The 20,482-nt window shown below is 40.1% G+C and overlaps 1 protein-coding gene across 1 annotated transcript in view; it reads right to left on the bottom strand.

Moving 5' to 3' along the window:
- Positions 1-18,094, bottom strand: part of FAM131A (family with sequence similarity 131 member A) — a 37,424-nt gene extending 19,330 nt beyond the window's left edge. The window contains exon 1 of the mRNA XM_053459389.1: positions 17,698-18,094. The gene's annotated coding sequence lies outside the window, so the exon portion shown is untranslated. The remainder of the gene's footprint in view (positions 1-17,697) is intronic.
- Between the last annotated feature and the right edge of the window lie 2,388 nt (positions 18,095-20,482).

The raw sequence follows: 20,482 nt of genomic DNA on the forward strand, positions 1-20,482 counted from the left end.
GGGTTGTATTGACAATAATGTAAAAAAAAAAACAGTATCACATTCTTGTTTTCATATTTACTATATATATATATATATATATATATATATATATATATATATATATATATATACTTTTTGTGAATTTTTCAAAATCCAATTAGGACACACTTGAATGGGGGAATGTAAATGTCTTTGTTACTGGTAAAACAAGATTTTAAATCTGGATTCATGACATCATACAAAAAAGTGTCCTGTTGAACAATAACACTGCGCATGGAGATCCAAGGCCATCTGGTAGCACTGCATGCACAAGACCAGTGAAGTGTGATAGCACTCTGCACACATCTCCAACCTTGCAGGTTTTGTCCATAAATCACCATTAAACACCCAGAGCGATCTGAGCTACATGGTAACCTATAGTAAAAGTAATGTGTAGCAAACAGGGGACCAAAGCTGTCAGTAGTGTTGGTCCCCCTGCAAGCCGTGTGAAAGGGCACCCTCTCAATTAGCCAACTAAGTAAAAGTCAAGTTAAAGGGTGTACTCTACTGACAAAGTATCACTCATCTCCCATGGATTAACATTGAAACTTCTTTTGAGTTGATGTAAGTGTTGTTGACCCTCAAATCTTCAATTCACAAGCAACAACTCAGGGGTGAATAAATCTCCACATTGCTCTTGTTTGGACTGAGCTGCCGTGGAGCTGATGCAAGTCAAATTAAAGTCCAAACAGAAAGCTGTATATTTTGCCAAGCATGTGCTACTGTAAACCAGCCTCAATCACCAATTTGCATTTGCTCGACTTTCAGTGAATTAACCCAAATGAATGTATCCTGTTTTGGATCAGAATGTCTCTTAGCATGCCACTGTGCCTACTGTGCAATCAGTATTCAAGAGGGGCTGCTTTATGGATCAAATAAATGCAAAGTGCCAATTCTTTTACACAAGAAAACACTTCTGCATGTCTGGTAATGAATAATTACAGAATCATTAGCAGCTGATGTCATTAGCAGCTGATCAAGGTGGCCATAAGCCTTGAGGGTCTTCAAATATGTGAAAGCATCTATCCACCTACAGTACTTCACAGAAGCTCTGCTTTTTTAATAATAAAACTTTTTTTCTTATAGGGAAGTCTTATATTCAGGCGTTTCTTTTTTTTCTAAATTAATATTCACATTTTTAGAGTTCGTCTTATAATCAGGGTTGTCTTATAATCGAGCAAATACGGTACATTTGCTAGCACTTTCGCTAGCACAATGTTTATGTTATGTCTCATACTTACATATGTCACCTACAGTGATCTCTTTTTCCATGTGGGTTTCATTTGATCTATACCTCCAATGCAGGGTTTGCACTTGTTATTCACATGCAATCTAACAACAACACACACACACACACACACACATATGCACACACACACACACACATTAGACGTTACTTAGGCATACATACACACACAATGCTACCTTTCCACGCACAAGATTGTGTATCGCCTCCCCTACTGGCATTCAAAGATTTAATAAAATCAGATGGTCAGGGCATTGGTCGTACATTGCCACTATTTTTCTACAAATACTTAATACTGTAGTCACTGCTGATTCTAGAGCTGTGGGTCCCTCGGTATTTGTTATAGATGAGATGTGGGTGTTAATTGAACTGGTAGGTGGTGAGGTATGGCTACTAGCTGTGATTCATGTACCAAGGCATCTGGGGTCAAAATGTTTCTGTACCAGGGATAAGATGGTGAATGGTTTGCATAAGCATAAAGTTATCCTGAATCTAAGACCAAGGAAAGATTATGGTCAGAGTCATTAAATCAGGAAAAATGGGTGGTCCGAATTGTTCTTATCTGTCATCAAATTCTATGTTTCTGTGTACCATAAACCTGTAGAGTGCCCATGATAGCTTGTTTCAGTGTGTGTATGGAAATACATGTACATTCTCAGGATTAGCTCTATTGAAGTACAGACATAGCTGGTTTTTTTAGCATCTGAAGTAGCAGTAATTGCCTGTCTATGCCAGGTAGTGCAGGTAGAAAACCTAAATAAGCAAGCATGCATTATTTTCATGCGTGTGTGATATATAATGTGAATCCTGATAGCTGGGGTGTCTTAAAGGCCTCCATAATTAAGTTATGTGTTTTTTTTTAATTTACTTTTTATGTTCCATACAAGATTTAGCACAACAGAGGGATTCCATAAAATGTTCCAAAAGGAAAATCTAGATTTAGTTAAAGCAGCTGACCCGAAAGAGGCAGTTTGTAAAAATCTAAAAGATACATTGTGTAAATATTGCTTAATCATTAGCTTATATATGCACATATGTATTTAGTGCGCATGTGTACGTCCGCCCAAGAGTGTGAGCTTCTTTACTCAGTTGCTTTCAAATCTGCCATGGGCTCTAGTCCTGGATCTTTTGGAGACCCTTTAAGTGTATAAAAAAAATAAAGCCACTTTACCATTGAGTTATGCCACTGTCACTGAAGAAGAGCTGCATTTCATTTTTAATACTTTGATAAGTGTATCAGGGATGTTGCAACACAATTTATTAGGGTAGCTCGATTTAATACACAACACAAACTTGATATGCTCCTAGCCCGCTTTGCCTCTGTACTCCCTTTATACTCCCTCCCTTTTGCTGCTGTTTTCTGTAGTGGTGGTGATGATTTTATAACTTCTCTATCCTGTTCTGTTCTACATCTGGCAGCTGTCACTTCTCCTTAGCTGTGAACAACAGCCTAACATTATTTCAGGCTTACCTCATAATCGAGGAGCCAAGGTATTGCCTCATTGACGTTCCAATCTCTTTAAAGGCACAGTTTACTGTTCACGACAGCTCCACTAAGGAACAATGCAAATTAAAATACTCCGAGAGTACTTTAATATGCATTCTTCAAAACGAAAAAAAAAAACACCTGATGTAGAAGCTGCAGCTCTGCAGCTGCCCTTTTACCTCCATGAAACACATTTCCTGGCAAGAAAATATCTGTGTTGTTTCTAAACTCTGGTGAGATTAGATGATCAAATTTGGATTTTTTTTTAGCTTCTCTATGTCTGCAGAAACCAAATTACCAAATACCTTCTAAAGTACCGTACTGATCTGTAGGAAGCATTCTGTAGAAATGATTTTTAAATTTGTTCTTACAAAGTTAGATTGGGGTGCATGGTTTTGTTAGACTCACTTATGTTAGACTCACTCCTTATGTTGACCTTAAAAATATCTTTTAAGCATGGATTTCCTAAGGATACACTTTGAAAAAGCCCATAAAGGATGAAATGCATTAGTGTGAGAAGCAGCTTTATTTTTGTTTTTACCATTTTTTTGGCATTTAGAACCTTGAGAATGGAATTTTGTAATTGGTTGTAACAATTGATCTTATACAGAGGCGGTTTTCCTGTATACTGGCCTCGGTGATCATTGCTGATTTTATTAATGCTAGCTATTTTTCTTCCTTTTATTGAATAGATATTACTTTTACTTACATTGCTGTCTTCTGATCCTACTGGAAGCAGATGTGACTTAGTCAGGATCCACTAACCATGGATGCCCTCCCCACATGCTGTTAGAAAAGAGCTGAGTTTAAAATGTACAGAATTAAAGTTTTTTATATTTTTGATGTTGAATATACTGCACTGTATTTTATTTTCTGTGTTTGACATAAGTAAAAAAATAACTGCATGATTAGTATGATAGTGTCCTTTAGTATAATTAAATGTAAATATTAGATATCGCTTTCTTATATAAAGCACATAAAGAATTCAGTCTCTGTAAGAAGCATCCATCTGCTTCGCCCTGAAACAAGCCCTGCACTTAAATGCTGTGTGATGATATTCTTAGCTCAATCAAGTTATAGGTCATTTGCTCACAGCTAGAGATCGATAGAATAATGCATTCTCAACACTCTCTAATAATTAGATTGCCACAGAATTCTGCTACTGTTTCCAGCACATTAAAGTGCTTCTAGTTAAATATGTATTAGGGAAGGTTTGTGGGCATTCAGAATGTACAGGATGTTTTTACAACTACAGAAACCACATATACTGTATTATTTTATGCAAACTAGCACTTTAAGATAATACATCTCAACCATTAATCAGAATAGGCATGCATTTTATGGAACGAGTATCATGGTCCACGCAGGGATACTTCTCATGTAGCCTTTAGGATGTTCAAGTCAGACTAGTTAAACTATCTATAATAAGCTTTGTTATTTATAATATTAGAAGTTTGTCCATCTGATTATAATCCCAACAAGAAATTTTAGCATTCTGCATGTATTTGCCTGTTTTGCAAAACGCAACTGTTTTGTGTCCCTGATACCACTCTACTTTACTCCTTAGCTGTTCCATAAAACTGCGCCTATCTCCAGTTTAGCCGGACACCACTGCAAATTATCTATCTCCAGATGTTTGATGATGCACTTTAGGTGTTTGGTAGCAATTTAATGTCCAGCTATGTCTGACACCACAGAACACTCGCATCAATGCACAATAATTTCTAGATCTGTCTGATATCACTGCAAAATAATCTCCAGATCTGTCTGATATGACTCCACGCTAATCTCTAGATGTGTCCGAGATGACTTCACATTAATCTTTGGGAATATCTAGTATGACTGAACGCTTATCTCTGGGGCTGTTTGATACCACTGCAAACTAATCTCTAGATCTGTGCGATACCTCTCTGTATGATACCCCTACATATTCATCTCTGGATCTGTACGGTCTCCCTACATATTCATCTCTGGATCTGTACGGTCTCCCTACATATTCATCTCTGGATCTGTACGGTCTCCCTACATATTCATCTCTGGATCTGTACGGTCTCCCTACATATTCATCTCTGGATCTGTACGGTCTCCCTACATATTCATCTCTGGATCTGTACGGTCTCCCTACATATTCATCTCTGGATCTGTACGGTCTCCCTACATATTCATCTCTGGATCTGTACGGTCTCCCTACATATTCATCTCTGGATCCGGATAATATCACTGCACAGTAATCTCCAAGTCAGTTTGGTATCACTGCTCACTAATCTCTGGATATGTCTGATATCACTGCACACTATTATCCAACAGCTGTATCTAATATGTATATTCATTTCTACATCTGTCCATTGGACATTCATCTCTGGGTCTATTTTATAGCATCGCATGATTATCTTCAGCCCTGATTGATACCTCTACCTAAATGTCTGAATCGCATGTTGCACTGGATATCAGTTCTGTATTATAGTCTAGAAATCAGCAGAATAAATTTGCACGTTTTCTTTTTTTATGGTCATGTGTCGTCTTTTATTCAGGATAGCTATCTGTCTATCTCATGCACGTTTAAATAAATTGTATCTACTGCTACCATTTTTCAGGAAGGCTGTTTCAGTTATCAATCACCCTCTCAGTATATTAAAACTTCCTTTTAAATTTTCTGCTCATACCGCTAATTTGCGCAGGTTCTACTGCACCTTTTTTATCTAAGCTGTTATGTGATACACAACTCTTAATATCCTGTTTATCAATTGCACAGCACTGAGGAATATGATTGTACCATATAAATCAATAAATGAGAATAAATAATAATAATAACAGCAGATTCCAGTTGTGTCTCATGAGACAGTATACCAATCAGTGTCCAAGTTTGTCTGCTGATGCTCTCTGCACAGTCCTCTGCAGTTCATACTAATTACAGTGCAAACTAATGTCTGGTTCTGCTTTCTGATTGCATTGAATGGTAACTTTCCCATGTGCCTAATTATGTAGAACACAAATATCTAGCTGTGACAGTACTCCGCGCCCATCAGCGGCTTTCTGGGAACACTGCAGATTAAAGAAACAGGTCTTTATTTTCATTGGGTTGGCCATCTACTCTGATTGAGTCTTCTGTACCTTTTTTCTGACCCTTTTTTGTTGCTGTAAACGGCATTAAACAAACTTACCATAAACAGCATTATAAAGATCTCTTCCAGGCAACATATTTTTATTTAATTACACCCTTTAAGATAACATTAGTGACATGGAGTGATATAAATGTATTTTTATTTCACAGACAGTACAAATGTTTTACCGATTACACCTTCTTTACTATGGATTGCTTTTTCATTCCGTGCTCCCAAACCACGTGAAGTGTTGATGCAATAGCTGTGGTTTTCATTTTTCAGAGTATTTTTCCAGTGTGTAATTGAAGTTCCCAATATGTTCTATGTGCCTCTGCATAGCGTTTATGCTAATGGACTAATCCCTCCTCCTCTTCGGTAGCCTCCTGGGGAATGCAAAGTGAGTGTATGTAAACGGAGCTTGACTGCCCCATTAATCTCTAATGTCCAACTCTTTCTCGCAACACTTTATAATAATGCAGCGCATAAATCTCCCATACAGACTACAGGGCAGAGTTTTACTGACACTTCATCAACCTACGGATACGTACATTATTAATATTATGTGCCTAAAAGAACGGTGGTCAGTTCCCCGAGATGTTTGGAACGACCTACCTGCTAAGTTCCTTAAAAATACTGCGTAAATGTACCTATTGTAGGCAAAGGTATGTCATACCAAATATTAATTTTGCATTTTGGTAAATAATAAAAAATAAACTATTTATATGTCTAAATTTGAAGGCATTTTTAACTTACAGCATTTATTCAACACCTGCCTAAAACTTTTGCACAGTACCATATATGCATATATATATATGTGTGTGTATGATGTATTTCCAAGAATAATCTATAAGCATATTTTCTGTGCTACACTTATAATTGTGATATTTATGGCTGCCGAACATTCACAGAATATATTCCCAGAAATACAGCCTGAAGAAAGAATTAGTCACAAAGCGAAACTGTGCCACTTATTAAGTAAAAAATAGAAGGTATGATCTCCATATCAGCCTGATAAAACCAAAACGTCAATATCTGTATAAAATGTTGGCACTACATTAATTAGAATTATAAAAATGCACACCCGTCTCCGGCTATGTCTGACAGGGCCACCGTCAGAAATATTGGGCACAGTGCAGCAGGGTTGCTATCTGGCTTTTTAATGAGCCAGATTTGAGAAATCTGGCTATTTTCAAAGTCTCCTGGCTTTGAAAAAAAATGGGTTGATTTATATTTCTGGCTATTCCTTATGAACTGAGAAAAAACAGCAAAAAACATATTTTATAATAATGCAGCGCATAAATCTCCCATACAGACTACAGGGCAGAGTTTTACTGACACTTCATCAACCTACGGGGCCTCCGCGGATCGGACTTGTTCATCCAGCACATCCTACAGATATGTGATTGGATTGAGATTTGGGGAATTTGCAGGCCAAGTCAACACCTTGAACTCGCTGTTTTGTTCATCAAACCATTTTAACTTTGTGGAAGGGCGCATTATCCTTCTGAAAGAGGCCACTGCTATCAGTAAATACCGTATCCATGAAAGGGTATACATGGTATGCAACAAGTCTGCTTAGTATGCTTAGGTAGGTGCTAAGTGTCAATGTAACATCCACATGAATGGCAAGACCGAAGGTTTCCCAGCATAACATTGTCCAAAGCATCACACTGCCTTCGCCAGCTTGCCTCCTTCCCATCCTGGTGCATCCTGGTGCCATGTGACTTCCAGCCAAGCAACGCACTTGGCTATCCACATGATAAAAGAAAACATGATTCATCAGACCATGCCATCTTCTTCCATCGAACCTGGGTCCAGTTCTTATGCTCACATGCCCATTGTAGGTGCTTTCAGTAGTGAACAGTTGTCAGCATGAGCACCCTGACTTGTCTGCAGTATGTTCTGACACCTTCAGAACCAGCATTAACTATTTCAGCAATTTTAGCTAGAGTAGCTCATTTGTTGGATTTGACCACATGGGCCAGCCATCTCCCCCCCATGTGCATCAATGAGCATTGGCAGCCCATGACCCTGTCACCAGTTCAGCACTTTTCCTTCCTTGGGCCACTTTTTACAGGTACTGATCACTGCAGACCCCACAAGAGCTGCAGTTTTGGAGGTGCTCTGATCCAGTCTTCAAGCCATCCACAATTTGGCCATTGTCCAAGTCGCTCAGATCTTGGTGCTTGCCCATTTTTCCTGTTTCTAACACATGCACTTTGATGACACAATGTTTATTGGTTGCCTAATATATCCCACCCACTGACAGGTGCAATGATAACAAAATTATCGATGTTATTCGCTTCACCTGTCAGTGGTCATAATGGCTGATCGGTGTATGAGAGATGGCATTTGATGGTAAAATATATTCAAGAGTTGATGAAGCCTTGTATCAAATAAAATTATAAATAATTTAATTAATGAATAAACATTGCTGATATTTTACCAAAACAGAATTTATACTGAAATTCTAAAGGGAAAAATCAATTGCTACAGGCTCCTGTGAGGCCATTCCCTTTATATTGCTAGAGCCATTCTTTTTATGAATCAGTGAAGAAGACTGAGCTTATTTTATTCATACTCTAGAAGAGTCAGATCAGTTAAAAAACTTTGGACAGCACAGCAGTGTCTCTGCACATGTGCACAAGCACTGCAAGTGAGCAAGAATTCATAAAATTCTACTACATTTTCCTCTAATGCCACTGGCACACCAGACAAGCTAATATTACCCTTCTCACCCCTCTACAATCCATCATGAACACTGCTGCCTGACTTATCTTCCTCTCCCATCGCTTTACTAACGTGTCTCTTCACTGGCTGGCCGTGGGCTTCATAATTCATTTCAAAATCCTGACTCTTACTTTCAAATCTCTTCATATCGGTTCCCCTCCCTACATCTCCTCACTCATCTCTAAATACACTGCTCTCCGCTCATCCAATGATCTCCTTCTGTGCTCTGATGCTCGTTAATGCCCTTAGTTAGCCCCATATTCCTTAGCTTACCTTTCCAAGTCCCTCTCCTGCCTTTGGACAATACTTATACTAGTGTGGCTGGTCCATCCCTAACGGCACTTTTATCTCTTGTGTAATACACCCTAAATCCCTCTAGATCGTAAACTTGTTTGAGCAGGGCTATCCTTACCTGTTGTTTCTATAAGTCATACTACTTGTTATGTCCTGTCTACCCATTGTACATTGCTACAGAATATGATGGTGCTATATAAAACATTAAATAATCATAATATGCCAGACATGGATGCGTGTTTAGGGATGGGGGCACCAAATAAATACTGCTCCTAGGTGCAAGTAACCCTAGATTCAGCAATAGTGCCTGAAATTAAAAAGGAAAGATGCCAAGTTGTATTTGAGTATGTTTGACATAGAAACACTTTGAAAGGCACAGGCTGACTGCGGGCTCTTCAACTTTTTATTAAAATGAACTTTCATGGCAAAAAAAAAATTACATAACCCACAACTCCATGGGACTTATAATATTCTAATCTCAGAGGTGGAAACAATTTTTTTGTCTCACGATGCAGAAAGATGCTGTTATATCTACTCTGCTGAATTTAACACTTAAATAATTAAATGCAGCATAACAAACATTATTTTAGTAGTGTTGAACATCCAAACATGTGCCTGAAATAGCTTAATTGTGTAAATATCTTCCATCTTTCAGAATTTGTGCCTAGGAACACTTAATTGTTGTAACCATGGAAACTTAAAAAAGGGTCCCAAAAGTTCTGTGTTTTTATTTGATCAGCCTTAGTATAGAAGTCCAACTCTGCCCAACTAAAATTCTATCCTTTCTGTTACACTCAAAAGAGCTAATTTCTCCATGTTCATATGTCATCCTCTATTATCAGTATGGATTACTTAACAAAAGAAAGACAGCTGTTTCCATAAAAAAAAAACCCAAAGGTTGCCTTTCTGGAAGTAATGCATATGAAATAAATTTTGTAAACTAAGATTGTGTTGCAATATATATATACATAGAGTGTACATATATGTATTTGTATATATATATATATATATATATATAAGCACCCACAACTCTGCGTAAAAGTTTTAGGCAGGTGGTATGACATGCTGTAAAGTAAGAGTGCAAACTGAGTGACCAGAAGGAAAATCTAAATTAAATTATAATTTTGTGTGACCACCCATTGCCTTCAAAACAGTATCAATTATTCTAGGTACACTTGCACAAAGTCAGGGGATTTTGTAGGCAAACATTTAGATGTATGATTAAAAAATTATACCAAACAGGTTCTAATGATCATCAATTTAATATGCAGGTTGAAACACAATAATTAGGTTAAAAAGCTGTGTAGGAGACTGGGTGAGGAACTCACCATACAACATGGCAAGACTGAGCACAGCAGCAAGACACAAATCGGCAAGGTCTCTCCCAGGCAGGAATTACTAGACAGACATGTGAGTCCAGATGTTCTGTACAAGCTCTTTTGAAGAAGCACAAAGAAACAGGCAGTGTTGAGACACAGTGGTCGGCCAAGGAAAGTGGCAGTGTCATCAGCTCAGCTTTGGCAGAAAACCCTGGTACCGCCATCTGGACTGATGAATCAAAATGTAAAAGATTTGGTTGTAGGAGATTTGTTTACAAAAGGGTTGGAGAGGAGTACAAGAACAAGTGTTTTTAGATAGCAATGAAGCATGGTGGAGGTTGCTTGCAAGTCTGCATTTCTGCAAATGGAGTTAGGGATTTGGTCAGAATTGATGGTTGAAGTACAGGCAGATACTTTATGGAATACCACCAGGGAGGCATCTGCCTGGCCCCAAATGTATTCTGCAGCATGACAACGACCCCAAACATAGAGCCAAAGTCACTAATATAGAACTATTTTAAGCATAAAGAAGAACAAGGAGCCCTTGAAGTGATGGTATGCCCCCCCCCCCCTGTCAACATTGTCAAGTCTGTCTGGAAGAGAGAGAGGCAACTGATGCTGCCTAAAGCAATAGTAGAAATGTGGTTAGTTCTTCATGTTTGGAACAACCTACCTGCAGAGTTCCTTAAAAAACTGTGTGCAAGGGTACCTAGCCAAATTTATGCTATTTTGAATACAAAGAGTTGTATTGATTTGATTCAGCTCGCTTTGCATTTTATTAAATGATAAAATAAACTTTTAACATGTTGAAAGCATTCTTCACACCTGACGCCTTAGTAAATGTATCGAGTAGTTGTGTATGTACATACGTATAGATTGCACAGAAAGCCTGTGTAGGTGTATTGATGAAGAGCAGGAGCACATAACATGGGGTTAAATGCCACAATCCTACTAAACACAATCTACAAGACATATATACATTTACCAAAAGTATGACACCCTTTTACACCTCTGGTGCACCCCTATTTGTGTACTACAATTATCATTGTGGTTGATGGTCATGGGTACTTTTTTAAAACACTAGCTACTGTGGTAACTGACAGCTACACCAAGCTGGCTCCATCTACCGATCCCTGCCTACAGGCATAGATCGGATCATTTTTTTATCGTCAGAGTAGCTGCTACTATTACTCTTTGATTTGAACCCATTTCCAAGAAAAAACTTTTCAGCATCGGCTCTTCATAATGCATAATTGATCAGGTGAGATGAAACTGCACCTCTCATGCAAACATTCATTTTTTTCAGCCTCTCTCAGCCAAACAAAAATGAACACGTCCGACATTTACGGCAATACATGGGTCTAATGAAACATCCTGATAAGGTATGCATATATGTATAGATTTGAATTATTTTGTTGTAGTAGTTCCATTGACTGGGGTCCAATCTCCATCCCGCACAACATGCTGGTTGAGGATATTAAAGATCTCTATTGAAACTGTCCCAGTGGTACTACATAGATCTATGCAGATCTCTTTTTTTCTGTGCTGATATTGACATATGATGTTATGTGTTTGGCAGAAACATTCTCAGCTACTAATATTGCTGATTTATAGAATGCAGAGAACAAGGCGTTACAGCATCTTTAAAGTTAACCTGCAATGCCTGCAAAACTATTGCGAGCATAACTATAACAATTCACATAATATGAATAAAGAACTGACTGTTGTCAGGAATATGTAAAAAAAACACAGCAATATTTAGAAGGCAATCTAAGGTAAGATACATCAGAAAACAACAATTAATGAGTTTGACAGAAGACAAACTGACACTTGAAACAAAAACTGAATTCTGATGGTTCATACTTTCCATCTCAGCTGGGTACTACTGCTGCTTGTAGTAGGACATTTGCTTCTATCTCTTCCATGTTGGAAACAAACCTCCAAATGTGTTCCATAACACTGTACCACAATCCCAAACTCTCATGAAAACACTGCACACCAATCCCTGTCGCTCTGACTGCACTGCACCATAATCTCCTGCTCTATGATAACGCTGCAAAACAATCTCCGGTGTTCTTAAACAGAATGGTCCACACACACAACCGTGTCTCATAGCACTTCACAATAATTCATGGCCCTCGACTACACAATTATCTTTCACAGCTGTACCAACAGAGTTTTATACCCCTACCTACTCATTTCTAAATCTTCCCAATATATCAGCCACATGCCACCATAACATCGAACAGAAACTTCTAGCACAACCTAAAACCACTAACCAATTTTCCATAGCCCCCCCAACAGTACAGCGAGCAGTCCAATTCAGTTTAATAGCCCTGAACATCAAATCTCTGGCCTCCTTCTAAAAATGGCTCCCAGTTATCTAGTGTGAATATATGTATAGCTTGGAGGAAATTTACCAAAGTATAGTAGGGAAGTTTATTTCAAAAGAGGAGAACTGTTAAAACAAGAACTCATATTCTCATAAAGAAAGAGGTCATAAAGGAAGTTTTACTTTACTGATGGGGTGGTAGACAAATGGAACAGCTTCCCAGCAGATGTAGTAGAAGCTTACACAGTGAGGGAATTTAAACATGCACAGTATAGGCATAACGGAATCCTGAACCTAAATCGAGACCAAAGTCTCACCAAGATTTACATCAGAAAAAAATCTGTTTCTGTGTAACAATACACAATTAAATCCATCTCTACTTGACTGTAACTAAAACTATGATAGCGCCACACACTAACCATTTCTCCATGGTAACACTGCGTATAAATCTCTTCTGTCCCACAGCGTTACACTCTAACCTCTGACTTTGCCTAGCAACAAAGCATACTTATGTATTTGCTCTGATGACACTGGTATTAACCTGCAGCAATGTACAATAACACTGCTTACAAAACTATAACACTGTCTGAATTATACCTCCAAGGGATCCTCTTTAGGATGTTTTTTCCTCTGTTTGGCACCCAAGTCCCTGTTTCCACCTTTCCTAGAAGCTGCATATGTTTGATCAGTATAAATGTATCACATCGTTCCAAACCTGTAAATCTTACAATATGTGTATATAAACAGCAGACAATGTGCTTATAAACTAAGCCCTGTAAATAAAATACATTATTCTTTTTTTTCTAAATGCCTTGATTGCTGAAAGAGCTATCAAGAGGTCAAATTGTGACATACATGTTCTCTGTAAAGGCCTGCCCCTATTCACGCATATAACTGCCATCTTCCCTGGGTTTAACAGCTGAAGTGCTGCCGCCACCCCAGACCTGCCCCAGAGGATTTATTAAGAACATTAAGACCACTTTAATGCATATGATAGCCAAGAGTAAACGTTAGATCAACATTTGTCTCCAGCACAAAAACATAGATGGATTCTTCAGTCTTCTTTTGCACCCCCAGCTTTATGCAGACAACACTGGTGCAAAAAGTTGAGCACATAAAAACATACATGTTGGTGGGAGGGGGCAGTACATTTGACGGCAGACTAGAACCATGCAGCCCATATAGTCTGTAAAAACTCCAACCTTAATCAGTCCTTGATCTCATCTTAGGCCATAGACCATGCATGTTTAAATTCCCTTACTGTATTAATATCTACCATGTTGGCAGGGAGGTTGCTCAGTCTGCTCTGAGCCACTGGGAGACACACCTAGTCATCGGGTGGCATATCTTTCCTTGTCAAGGTCTGCAGCTTTGTCTAAAAGCAACAGAATTTATATTTTCTTTCTTACAGGTAATGAATGCACATACCATTCTTCCAAAGTACTTTAATATTCACGTTGTCCCTTTTGAGTTGAAATGTAATGGATGAACTACTCGCTACTACAGACAAGGTGTTCTTTCTGATAATGCAATCCCTAACGCACTACTAAGATTGCTAGAAGGTATTTGTTCTTATTTTTAAAGATCCGATCATGTACAAGCGTGCACAATACTTTAGCAAACAACACAAGAGAAAACTGCACTAGAATAGATACACACAAACATGCTTCACTCTGTAGTCCCTTGGAGACCTTGGAGTACCTTAGAGGCTAGGGCCACAGACAAAGTGGCTTTAGAAGACAAGAAGGTGCCAAAACATAAGCATACCATGGTACCGAGAGAAGATTAGAGAATATGCCTTAAGTTAAAAGGGTACCATAAGATTGGGAATCCCTAAGTGAAATATGGCACTGAGAGAGCAGGGCGAAGGGGGCAGATACAATAATGATGTTTAAAATAGTAAAAAGAGTATATGGTGAAGACAGGTACTTTTAGAGGGGAAGACTGTGGTTCCTATACAAAGAATCATAGAAAAAGCAACTAGCAAGAAAAGGACCATGATTTCATTTGACTGTGACAATAAGTCATGGTGGGAAAAGGTTCCTCAGCAAACAGGGAATTTACAAAATGAAGAGCTAAATGAACAGGGCTTCTTTGAGAACTAAAAGGGGGTATGTTAGTCCCATTGCAAAGAAAAAGCCAGGTAACAAGAAAAGATGGAGATAGTGGGGACTTTACTGTGGTGAGAAAAGCACCACAATAAGAGAGGAGAGTGCATCCTTCATAGACGGTTATAAGGCAAAGAGAGGAGGGGGAAGGTAGGTCTTGCACAAGTAGCAAACACCTAAAAGTTAGTTATGTTTTCGTGAGCAATTACAATACTCAACAACAGAAAAGAAGATAAAAATTAAGAAGAGGCCCACAACAGGGAGCCGCAATATCCCCATAAGTAAGAAGGGATGCCATGAAGGTCCATGAGAGTTGAGTGAGAAAGACCCAGGTGCTATGCTTCTGCTGGGACAAATATAACTGAATAACATATATAACAGTGTGTGTCCATGTATCTTTATGTGCATGAATGTGCCACAGTTCAAAATTGATCAGTTCTTAGTATTCGCATTTGCAAAGTAAGCTAGCGCAAAAGCCATGTCCAGTGACCACAACATTATTTTCAGTGCTGTGGACTATGATGACGCTATAAAAACAATACAAAATAATAATAAATAATAATAATAAGCTCATAATAGCACAGCCCGCATAGCATTATTATTGTCATTCTATAACATACCCTCATCCTGCCACAGCATACACAGCATTAACCTCACCCTCTCAGCACCAGCATAGCATTAATCCCACAACTGCCAAAGCATGCAGTGCATTAACCTTTTTGTGCAATTAACCCCATCACAAAGAAATTTTAATCCTGCACTTTTGCAAGATTGTTCCCATGGTCCCATTATAAGCTGAGTTTAGAACAAACATGCCTATTTACAACAAGGTTCAATGCCTTTCTTACATCCCATTAGCGTCTTTCTCCACAGCACTCATATCAAATCTTCTGTCTCCAGTAAGTGAGATTTAATCTTTTTCACTTGTTAAACCACAGAAAAAGTGTAACTCGGCACCATTTTTCAATCTTCGGGGTTTACAAACGTGGCTGTATAATTTAATTTTACTGTGAAATACTGACCTTATGTAAACCGCAGCACAAGGCGATATTCTGATTCTAAGATTCTTTTCACCCTTGCCCTCATTCACTATACATGATTCACCAAACACCCTCTCGACAAACATAGATTTTCCTTGGGTAACATGCAACAATGAACTACAAGTCCTTTTAGAGAATCCAACTACTAAGTGGCTATCTAGACCCACTAAACCCATCCTTAATTAAATGTAAAAACGCCTACATGCTCCTAAATCCACTTGCCACTTTAGACTTTAGGTACATATGTCTTCAGGCTACTACTCCTGCTTTAATCAGAGACCAGATAGCATTTACACCACAGATGAGCAAGCGTAAATGTTGCAACATTGCCTGAGACTCTGTGCCACACATGCTCTTTTTCTGTTATCAACAGGGTAGCCAGCCAGGTTCTTAAACAGCTGGCACTTCCAAATTCCACATGTTCCTCGCCAGCAAAGGAATCTTAGGCTTCACAGACAAAACAACACTATCACCAACATATCAGCTTTAATTCTTTTTATCCCTACTCTTGTCACCTTGGACATGGAAGAATGGAAGATGAAACTGCAAATCTCCTGCGTTAGTGAATAAAGCCAAGAGCGTATTCTACCCGACCTCCCACACCAGTAATGATGCTCTCCATATCATATGCATTGTAAGCTTGAAAACAGAGTAGTTCATTGTGTTGTAATTGTTTTTTCTTTTGGGGTAGTTTGGACAGGATTGTCCCCCTTACCCCCAGTTTGGCCTGAAGTGCTAACATCAACTCTATACCTGAAATCACCAAATTCATCTATGACATTATTTTACTGATCATCCCAAATCAAACTCTCACCACCAGAGTCTCTGTGCCCCTCTCTCTTTCTCTCTGTATATACAATATTTATAATATAAATAATCCAAATCATTGATGCCCTTATATACCATTCTTCTAATAATACCATCTGACTGAAACTCTATACCACGAGCCCTAACCTGCCTGAGCATGTTGGTATACTTCTAATTCAAAGTTCTCTCAATTCTGTGCCTCCAAACCACTACATAACACCCCTCATGGTTATGGGTCCATATTATTAATCTTCCAAGGCTTCAACCTCCATACCACTAATGGCACCCCTACCTGATCCCCTTACAGCACTTGTTCCACACCCACCGCAGTCTATGCATCAATAACCCAACTCCTTCAGCCTACGTATAACTAACCCAATCTCTTCCCCATTTTCTATTCTATCTACCCCCACCACTATATGCGCCTACATCAAAACCCTGCTTTCACAAATGCCCATAATGCCAACACCTCTTATTTACAATGCTTAAATCTGCGCCAGTAGGAGCGGATAACAGCTTGTCTACAGCCGGAGTTTACAGATCATCAACACTTTGGCAAACTCACCATTACAACCAGTGCCAAAGCCTGCAGAGCATCAATTCTACAACCTACAGTAGACGCAGCATTAACCATTAATACCCCTATACACCCTAAAGCTTAAACAAAACTGATCCAACACCGCCAGCATCCACAGGTCATTAACCCCATGATGGAAAAATATTCTCCCTCCAAAACCCACACCTACCTATCCATATCACCCCCAGAGCCTTCCAGCCCTGACACCATGGAAAAGGAGCAGTAAAGCCAAGCTTGCTCTCCCATCCATGCCTGAGCTTGCAGCATATGCTCCACTCCATAACCCACAGAACATTAGCCCAAGCCTGAAGAGCAGTAGCAGCATCAATGAAAGAGCCAAGAGAGCACTGACTCCCCCAACATGCCACAGTATTAGCCCAGCGCTGGTAGAGCAGTACTCAGCATAACATGCATTGCACTGGGGAGGCTGGCAGAGCTGTTTTGATCTTGAGGTGACTGGAAAGAAATCCATGCTGAGGAGACGTCAGTACAGACAGGTAGCACACTGAACACGAGCATGCAGTAACAGAGACATATGTGCGCCTCGTATGCACATGTATAGCCACACACATATACATACACACACACATACATACATACATCCCTCTCGCTGCACTCCCTTTCTCCCGCTCTCACCGGTCCCGCTGCTCCGGCTCCCGATGCAGCCCATATTAATCTTCACCAGTGCGGGCACATCTTCGCAGCACTTGGCTCCCGAGGCCGGGTACTCTGCTGCGGTTGTTGGGCGCGTCGGGGGCACTCGGTTATGAGGGCGGCTTGGCTCGGTTTATGGGTTCGTGCTGTTATATAAGGACCCCAGTTGTGACAGCTGGGTATGCTGTGGGGGGGGGTTGCACTAAGGGGGTACAGCGCCGTGCACGGAATGATGGAGTGATGCGGTAAATGGAAACCGGGCGCTGCTTATTGGGGTGTGGGTTACTGTGCGCCGGAAGGGGGTCCTGGTATCTGTCCCTTCTGTAGATTTGATCCCCGGAGCTGCAGCTGCTGATGAGCAGAGACTGTGACGTCACCACCCCTTCCCCGACTACAGCATCAACAGCAACACCCTGCTGCCTTATTGTATGGGAGGGAGAGTGGGAGCGGAGGGGAGGGCTGATGGAGAGAGATGCGAGAAGGTACAATGGAAAACAAGGGGGTGATGAGAGAGATCAGCCAAGGCAGGGTCCAAACTATGAGGAGCTGATGAGAAGAGGGACATAGCTCGGGCTAGAATACTAACTGCGAGTATGGAGAGAAAAGCAAAGGCTGGGGGTGGGGGGGCTGAAAAGGCAAACGTGGCGTGGGAGAGGAACCTTCCACCAGAGACTCCACTTGTTGAATATAAAATCTTATTACCTAATAGGGCAGGGGCGTCCAACATGCGGCCCGCGGGCCAAATGCGGCCCGCGGGACCTCGAGGTGCGGCCCGCGTGAGATCGGCAGCCAGGATCGCAAGAGCCCTGCTGCTTACTTGTGGGAGGGTCTAATCTCTGTTCCAATCCTGCCTCCTCTGTGGGGAGAACGAGGGAGGCCGCGCCCCCTGCTGAAGTCAGTGATCGGCTTTGAGAGAGCTGTAGTGCAGGTAAGGGGGTGGGGGAGTGTGTTTGAATGAGTATGCCTGATTGAGGGAATGAATCTGTGAATGAATGGATTTGTGTGTGTGATAGCATGGATGTGTAAGTGCTGGAACCTAGGCATGATGGGACTGTGATTGCTGTTAACAATCCCATTCCTATCATGCCAAGTCAGCCAGTACATGCTGAAACCTGGCTAGCTGCCCCCTTGTGTATTGATGCTGCCAGCAGTATGGGGTCTGCACTTACAGCCACCCTGTACCAGCATGTACTGGCTGACTTGGGATGATAGGAGTGTGATTGCTAACAGCTAACAGCAATCTGCTAACAGCAATCACAGTCCCATCATGCCTAGGTTCCAGCATTTACTGGTTGCCTGGGTATAAAAAGAGTGTGTTTGCTGTTAGCAATCACACTCCTATCATGCCAAGTCAGCCAGTACATGCTGAAACCTGGCTAGCTGCCCCCTTGTGTATTGATGCTGCCAGCAGTATGGGGTCTGCACTTACAGCCACCCTGTACCAACATGTACTGGCTGACTTGGGATGATAGGAGTGTGATTGCTAACAGCTAACAGCAATCTGCTAACAGCAATCACAGTCCCATCATGCCTAGGTTCCAGCATTTACTGGTTGCCTGGGTATAAAAAGAGTGTGTTTGCTGTTAGCAATCACACTCCTATCATGCCAAGTCATATTGTTGGTTTTTTTTTGTCCAATTGTGGTGTGTTACTTTTAATAAAAGCATGGTTACACACTAAAATTGGACAAAAAATACCGGTACAATGCCCAGCCAACCAGTACATGCTGGAATCTGGGTATGCCTGAGATTGCTGTTAACAATCATAATATATAATTTTTTGTACAATTTTGGTGTGTAACTTACTTTTATTAAAAGTGTGGGGGGGGGGTCATTTTCAGTTTCGGCTAAGTGAACACTGAATTTTCTGTTTTGGTCCAGAATTTTCATTTTAGTACATCGCTAAAATAAATAGAACTATTTTATTTTTACTTATACAGAATCCTGCATTTGTAGTCACAAAACTTTCTAGGCCCAGAAATCAGTGAGAGGAAAAGTAAAGGTTTTGTGTCATTTAATTTATTTTAATCTGCATATTTTATTAAAGGCCATATTTTCTCACAGTGAAAAATGAGTGCGGCCCGCGCACGTATACAATTCTGATGAAGTGGCCCACTGCAGAAAAAACTTGGACGCCCCTGTAATAGGGTGTGAATCTATATGTTATAAATTGGGATGTGATATGTGGTTAAACTAGATGCCAAGAATTCAGGGATGCTACTTTATCAGACATTATTCATCCTTTGGTTGGCAATCTCTTGTTCTTGGAATTCTGGAGTAACACTGATCTAACCCGCCCTGGCAGAGTTACATGTTCTAGGTCATTTTCTTTAAAAAAAAAAAAGGCTATTATGTTCCAGGTCATCTCAGCTTTGGTTGTTATACTTTGTCTGGGCCTGTGTTCCCTGCTTGACATTTAATATAATAGGATGGGTATGATATCACAGGTACCATGCTCAATGAGCCTGTATCTATAACCTGGCATGGAAATCGCAATCACACCTGAGCCTCTGAATACGGGAAAGACTGTTGGGCACTTGCGGGGTAGGGTTACCATGTTTTACATGTTGTCGACAGAATAAATGGCATTTACATAGGATGTTCCAGGAAGGAATCAATTGCTTAATCAGGTAATTGTGTCCCTCTTTTGGGTTCATACATCCCATATACTGTTAGGACAGCATTTTCTATGCACCGGTCAGCTACAAGGGAAGTGTAGATATGTTCCTGGAAAATGGTCAGTTCTAAAACTTATATATGCAGCAAGC

This window comes from Spea bombifrons, chromosome 3, assembly GCF_027358695.1.
Source record: "Spea bombifrons isolate aSpeBom1 chromosome 3, aSpeBom1.2.pri, whole genome shotgun sequence".
NCBI lineage: Eukaryota > Metazoa > Chordata > Amphibia > Anura > Pelobatidae > Spea > Spea bombifrons.